General features: G+C 37.6%; 1 pseudogene; it reads left to right on the top strand.

The window, feature by feature from the left end:
- The first annotated feature begins 3,108 nt into the window (after positions 1-3,108).
- On the top strand, positions 3,109-3,460 carry LOC101596171 (annotated as a pseudogene).
- The last annotated feature ends 4,537 nt before the right edge of the window (positions 3,461-7,997 follow it).

The following is a 7,997-nucleotide window of genomic DNA, read 5'->3' as shown; positions in this document are numbered from 1 at the left end:
ACATTTTACAGAAACATTCTTTGAATTAACATGAGAAGAAAAAATATTTTTAAGTAAAATGTTTTCAGTACACATGAGAATTATCTTTAATCTAAATGTGCACATATTTTCCAATTGTATTTTACTTCTTTAAGCTTTATAATATAGTAACATAGTTTCTACACTGGCCCCAGCTTCAGTCTCATATACTTCATCATTGTATCACTCTTGAGTAGAAGCAGAGCCTTCCCATCAATTTCCTACAGAGAGAAGAAAATTATGTTAAGAATGAATGCCTTCATATTTTATCAGGTTATATTGTACAAGAATGTATGAAATCGAACAGTTATACATTCCAGACATATTTCATGAATTTGTAATTATTTCCTTAAAACTATCAAAGTTTGATTTGTACATCATTATTTAACAGTTTTCAAATTTAATTCAAAATTTTTAAAAAAGGATGCTTTAACTTAGTATTTTCAATAAATGCTTTGAGAATCAAGCTATATGGTTATCAACAACGTATGAATACCACCTGTCTATGAAAATACATCAAAAGTTATGAATGGTGAAAATGCATTTTAGATGTTACTAACTTTACGAAATGGGACAGGAACATTAAAGATCATTGCAAATTGTAAATGTGCTATACAAGTATCACATTTATGTTGAAAGCTAATTGATTTTCTGAAGGTTGTTAGGTGCTGAAATGCATTATTGATTTTCTTACAGCATTAAAAAAGAACATAGCAGATATTAAGCCACTAACTTAAGGTTTTAAGAGAGTATGGACACACTTATAATAATAAATTATCTTAAGCTTACTACCTTAATAAGACAATTTATGTTATGGAAGCCTATTATCTAATGCTCAAGTCTTAATTATAGATGTGGGGTTTGCTTGGTATCATAATGAGAAGGCCACCCTGGTATACACTGTGGGTTATGCCCCTCCTACTCGTGGTCCTAGGGCAGAACAAGGAGCAGGTGGGGGGAGCAGGATACTTGTATTTGTCATGACAAGAAGGGTCGTCTGCCTGAGAGCTGTGATTCTGAAACATCACCTCTTCAGAACTTGAGACTATTTCGTGTATTAAACAGTTGGATGCCCATTTAAAGAACAGATCACTAACCTACCATTTAATGTTAAATGTTAAGGTTAAATGTTGAGTAAAATAACCTTGCTCAAAACTAGAAAACTCAGTTGACAGGGTTCTACCACCAACCACACAATTCAGCATCCCACCAAAAGGCCTGCATAGTGGTCATTCAAAAGCAGTAAGGACAGCAGGAAAATCAGATCAATAAAAGATACATTACATGTTGCTTGAAGAGGTTGGAAAGGGGGATTGACATGTGAGAATCTGTATGTTTCATAAACTGTATCCATTTATCCACACACCAGGTTGAATGTTTCAGGACACTGGGGTCAGGAACAGCTATATAACTTGGAGCTTCAATAACGGAGGGGTGGGGGTGAGGGGGAGGGCAAATCATACTTGCCCTGATGTTTACTCGGAAAGAAGAGATGTTAGGTAGAAAGATGGTCTCACTCCTTGAACCTTCTCTTAAATACCCCAAGCAAGGATTCAAGAGTACAACTGTAAAATGAAGTGACAGCCTGAATGAAGGTGATGTGACAGCTGCCCGAAACAGTCCCATTGGACCTCCTTCAAACATCCAGGAGCAGCGTCAAGAAGGTACCTTAAAGCTTCCAAGAGCATAACAGAGATACATCCATCCAAGGTCTGTGGGGGACAGGCAAGTACAAGAAAAGAGGTGTAATCTTGTTTTGTTTTTGGTTTTGGTTTTTTGAGGTAGGGTCTCACTCTAGCCCAGGCTGACCTGGAACTCACTATGTAGTCTCAGGGTGGCCTCAAACTCATGGTGATCCTCCTACCTCTTCCTCCTGAGTGCTGGGATTAAAGATGTGTGCCACCTTGCCTGGCTACATGAGGTGTAACTTTGAGTCGGTTAGGTTATTTTGACCTAACCCCTTACACTCTTACTTTAAAAGGGTTTTCAGGGCTGGAGAGATGGCTTAGCGGTTAAGCGCTTGCCTGTGAAGCCTAAGGACCCCGGTTCGAGCTCAGTTCCCCAGGTCCCACGTTAGCCAGATGCACAAGGGGGCGCACGTGTCTGGAGTTTGTTTGCAGAGGCTGGAAGCCCTGGCGCGCCCATTCTCTCTCTCCCTCTATCTGTCTTTCTCTCTGTGTCTGTCGCTCTCAAATAAATAAATAAATAAATAAATAAATAAATAAATAAATAAATAAATAAATAAATAGAATTTTTTAAAAAAGGGTTTTCAGCCACTTTTCCCTCAAAATCACTCTTTTATTATTTTCTGTTTTAATTAGCCTTATTGTACTAAAATATGGACCCCCGGTTCACAGGTTTCTAATTCTTTAAATGTGTTCAATTTAATCAATGAACTTCAATAACTTCTTTGCCAAAGAGAAAGGTTAGTTCTGTGTGCGTGTATACACATAAGATCAGAGGATGACCTAGGATGTTAGTCCTTGTTTATGGCAGGGTCTCTATGTTGTTCACTGCTCCATTCATTCTCCAAGCTAGCTGGCCTGCATGGTCTTGAAGACTCTATCTCTACCTCCCATCTTTCCCTATGTATCTCAGATTACAGATGCCTGACAAAATGTTTTGCTTTTTAGGTGGGTTCTAGGGAACCAAACTCAGGAAATCATGATTTCATGGCAAGCACTTTTTCTAACACTGAGCATCTCCCTAACCCAAGATGATTAGATCTTTGTGATAAAAATTTCTTCACATATTTATTCATTATAAATATTTTCAGCATTGTTTTTGCTCTTTAGATTCTCATCTCTCATAGCTATATGTTAATCAAAATTTTAAAGAAAATTATTTCTGCTCTACTAAGTAGGAAGTAGCTTTATTAATTTATTTATTTCAACTTCCCTGTCTAATCGTACAGCACTAGATGTTTTGATCAAATGTGTTTAAAAAGTAACTCAGGGGGCCTGGAAGATGGCTGAGGCGGGGGTGAGTGAGGAGTCTGTCCGCAGAGCCCAGCTGTGATTGGGTTATTGTACTCCTGCACTGACAAGCATCTAGGAGAACCACATACATTTAAGAGAGTGGTCCACTGTAATGAGCTGCGTAGCTGTCTTTGCTGGCATAAATACCACCAGTGCTAAAGTGGATTTTGATAACATACAGTGGTCTCTTACCCTGGCCATACTATCCACTGGACTGTTGTGGACTTTTGATAGATCTAGAAGTGGTTTTGGCCTTGGAGTTGGAATCACGTTCTTAGCTACCTTAGTCACTCCAACTGCTAGTCTACAATGTTGTCTATCAGTATACATCTCCATGTTTCCTCTATGTTCGTTCTTGGTTGTCATGTGTATTTTTTGCTGGAGGAATAACAATGGGAAACATTGGCCGACAACTGGCAATGTATGAATGCAAAGTTATTGCAGAAAAATCTCATCAAGAATGAAGAAGGCAAGACTGTATCTTTTATACAAAAGGGCAGAAGAAAATGGCAAGTGTATGTATAATGGATGTACCAACAAACTTTGGACTGTAAAATTGCGAAGATGCAGTTTTCCGTGTGATGGCAAGTATAGATGCCCACTCTTTGTTACTGCAATCTGTGATTGCTCCACATGTAAACCAGTTATAAACCTTTAGGTATTTGACTTCAATAAATATAAGACATATATATGCACTACATGAAAATATATTGATACATGAAATTTTTATATTAATTTTTTAAATGTACCATGCATTGCATCACAATGTTGATGTGCCAAAATACTCTACTACTGTCATGAATATGAGTGCTTTGAACAATTTATAAGGTTAGTGAAATAAAATGAGAGGAAGGCCAAAAACCAAACAAATAGCAAATGGGTGCTGGTCCTTTCTCTTGCTCACTGTTGTGCCTTTTCTTTGCCTGATCACAGCAATAAGTCATGAGGGCCCCAACATGTGGTGTATGTGTCTATTCTGTTATTTCAGAAAGATTGAGTATTTTAATACATGCTGAAATGACCTTCCATGGAATGGTTTTAAACCTTCCTTACTAGAAGAAGCCCGAAGAATAATTTTCTGTTTTGACAGATGTTACTGGTGGTACATGTGATAGGGAGGGGATTATCACTGTTAAATTGTTTTGAGTCCAAATTTGGAGAAGTACAGGTAATTAAAAATTAGAGAACTTGTATAGATTAAATATGTTTGGAGAAAACAGTGTGACCTTCTACAGTGCCACAGAGTCCAAAGTGACAGTAGCTGTTATTTGCAATACAGACTCTCACTCTTGGAACATCAGATCAGGCATCAAGAAGTTTCTGGTTCTGTTGGGTTTCATGGAGTCACCCATATAACTGGGTTTGGCCATTTGACTGTCCATGGAATGTCTGAATTTGCAGTCTTGTCAAGTCTTGCCTGGGATATGGATGGGTCTGTAACCTCCTCTGGACTTGTGTGTGGGGGTGAATAGTCCAGTCTTGAAGAAGGCATTGAGAATACATTCTGGACATACTAAAGAACTTGGGAACAGTTGTAGTTATATGTTTTTATTAACTTCAGCTATTTAAGTATGGTTTAAATGTTAGTAAGTTCCTCCCACCCCCAACCAATTTTCTTTTCTGACATTGAAAATTACCTGAAACTTGGGCAAGATCTTCTGATTTTTTTGCTGATTGTACTTGTTTGCAAGAATGCTCATATGTCTGTGTGTGCATGTGCTATTGTTTTTCTAGAATGTTAAGCAGATATTTCTAAAGTTTGGGTTTGAAAGATGTTGCTATCAGACTGAGATCTTGTACATCAGACTTCCATGTGCTTTTATGTTTTCCCGCTGACAATATGAACACCCTAAGAGGATTTCATGTTGAGTATGTGTATGCAAGCCTAACTAGAATGGTGGCAAGCATCCTACTGTAACTTATTACCTCATCACCAGATGTTACTCATTTAGAACAAATAAGGTATATTTTTAGAATCAAATTTGTAAGCACTATGAAATCTTTAATAAGTTATATCTATGATGTGTTTACTTTGAAAATTGCTGTTAAAAGCAAGATGCATTAAATATTTTATTATCGCCTTGAAAAAAAAAGTAACTCAGGTATGAACCAGTTTAGGAGCTCACACCCCAACAGATCTTAGTCATGTGGTTCACAGAGGTGTACTGAATTTCTTTCCATTCAAACAAATACAACTCAAGCAGAATACACAATTATTTCTAGTTAGTATGGAATAAAATGGAAGGGGAATTGATAATTTGCTAGAGACATCTGCTTCTTTAATCATGAAGTCAAGACAAATTTGATCTGTCAGTAAATTAGTCGCAAGTATGTAGCCAGGCGTGGTGGCACACACCTTTAATTCCAGCAGTCAGGAGGCAGAGGTAGGAGGATCGCCGTGAGTTTGAGGCCACCCTGAGACTCCATAGTGAATTCCAGGTCAGCCTAGGCTAGAGTGAGACCCTACCTCGAAAAAAAAAAAAAGTATGTAATTTCTTTCCTATCAGTTCAGTAGTAGCCATTTTACAACTGTTTTGAGTATTTATCTAGAGAAGCTACATGTAAAAATTTAAGAGTACAAGAAATCACAATCATTTTCTGTGTGTAGCTCTAAATTGTTCCTTTTCTTATCCTTCCATCCTTATTTTCTTCATTTCCTCCTTCCCTTCCTTCCTTTTGTCTTTCCCTACCTTCTTTCTTTCATGATTTAGATGATGCTGTGTCTCAAGCTCTAGAACAATTTATACAAAATATCCAACTTCAGCAATGACTCAACAACTGGCAAGGCTAATTATATGTCTACATTAAGCTAGTTTTTCTTGGAGATTCTAACATTCAAATATGGTATATTTATGTTTTGAATAATGTACAACTAGTTTTACAGATAGCTACATGTAAAGGTATGATTTAGGACATAAAACAAATAAGATTTTCTATTGTGGAAACATAGTTGGGCCTGTATATTCAAACTAATCAGAAAATGTTATAAAGATGGTATTACTGTTTGTTGTTATACAATGAATCATACAGAATAAACTATTTGAGAATAATCCTCTTATATATGCTGGGATATCAAAAAATATTTTTGAAGAAATATAATGAAAGTGATTAATTTTCCCCGATAATGTTATTAAATATCTTTTCACTCAAATTGTAGGACAAGGTACACTAGGCTGTGTGAGCACAGAAATAGTATTTCAAATAAAATAATGCATGGTATATCTCTAGATAGTTGCAAAGTGAAACTTTTACCATTTCTCTAAAGATGCAGGCAGCACAGTAGTTAAAGACTATAAGCCCTGGAGTCAGAGTGTTTGGGTTCAGGGATTAGCCCAGCTACTTTCTAGTTAAGAGATATTAGCCAAAGAACTTCTGAGACTTTTCAATGAAAAAGTTAACTAGCATTTTTATCTCAAGACTACTTAAAATATATAATACATGTTGATATACATAAATTATGTGCTTGGCACATGTCACATGATGATTACTATTATCATTAAGAAGTACTGGTGTTTTCCACATGACAACAAGATGATTACTTCTGAGTGGCCTAAGACGTGGTGAATGGAAGTGTGGTGTGGCTAAACAAACAGGACACTAGAGCCCTGATCCAAGAGCCACATACAGACTGCTGCCAGAAAGTGTCACAGCACATATGAGATTAGATCAGAAAGGCCAGGGAATTTATCCTTCTACGCCTTAGTCCTAACAGGCTTATGAGTCTTGACAGTAGTCAAAGAAATGATAAAACTATACATACTTGAGAACCACTAATCTGAGCAGTTTCTATGGAATATTCATGGTGATCTAGAACCCCAGACAGTTTTGTGATATGATGAAGACAGAAGCACCCACAATGGATTGGCTCTGAACTCATGTGAAGGGGGTAACAGGACACCATTGATTTTGGCACTTCCTGGGGGATGCTGTTAGAGAATGCTCTCGGATGTGGAAACCTCAAGAGAAAGATGAACACAATCAATGTGGAACAAATACTGTTCATAAGAATACCTTCTTTTTTCTTCTCCAGTTTGCATTCAGTGTCTTCGTAGGTGCTCTGGGCAGTTAACTTTTTCTCAACTATGTCTAGACTTGAGGTACTTGGTACAATTTCAGAAGTACTCGGGGAGATTATTTCTCCTACAGAGAATTCTCCTACTGATAAATTCTTGGAATCTTCAGGAACAGTTTCTTCTTTGGGGATGCCATGGCCCTCTCCAGCAGGACACAATACCTCTTCTACAAGGGTAAAAGAAAGAGAGTTTATTAAAAGATTTTTGGGGGTTGAAGGGATGACTTAGTGGTTAAGGCACTTGCCTGTAAACCAAAGGACCCAGGTTCAATTTCCCAGGACCCATGTTAGCCAGATGCACAAGGGAGTGCACAGGTCTGGAGTTCCTTTTCAATGGCAGGAAGCCCTGCCATGCCCATTCGCACTCTCCCTCTCTGACTCAAAAAAAAAAAAAAAAAAAAAAAAAAACTTTAAAAAGATGTAAAAAAAAAAAATAGGGCTGGAGAGATAGCTTAGTGGTTAAGTGCTTGCCTGTGAAGCCTAAGGACCCTGGTTTGAGGCTCAATTCCCCAGGACCCACATTAGCCAGATGCACAAGGGGGTGCATGCATCTGGAGTTCGTTTGCAGTGGCTGGAGGCCCTGTTGCCCCCATTCTCTCTCTCTCTCTCTGTATCTCTCTCACTCTCAAATAAATTTAAAAAAAACAGCAAAAAAAGTAAAAAAAAAAGATGTTTTTTAAATCTGTACATTTCTCAATAGTATATGCTGCCAAGTAAACAATGTTACTTTCCTGTAATCTTATATTTTGTTTCTTTTACTTTATTTATGAGAAAGAAAGAGGCAAAGCAAGAGGGGGGAGAGAGAGAGACAGAAAGGAGAGAGTGGGTACCCCAGTGACCTATAGCTCTTGTAAACATACCCCAGACACATACACTACTTTGTGCATCTGTCTTTATGCGAGTACTGGGGAATGACATTGAAGGCAAGC

Source organism: Jaculus jaculus, chromosome X, assembly GCF_020740685.1.
Source record: "Jaculus jaculus isolate mJacJac1 chromosome X, mJacJac1.mat.Y.cur, whole genome shotgun sequence".
Classification (NCBI taxonomy): Eukaryota; Metazoa; Chordata; class Mammalia; order Rodentia; family Dipodidae; genus Jaculus; species Jaculus jaculus.
This window is presented reverse-complemented; position numbering and strand designations above follow the sequence as displayed.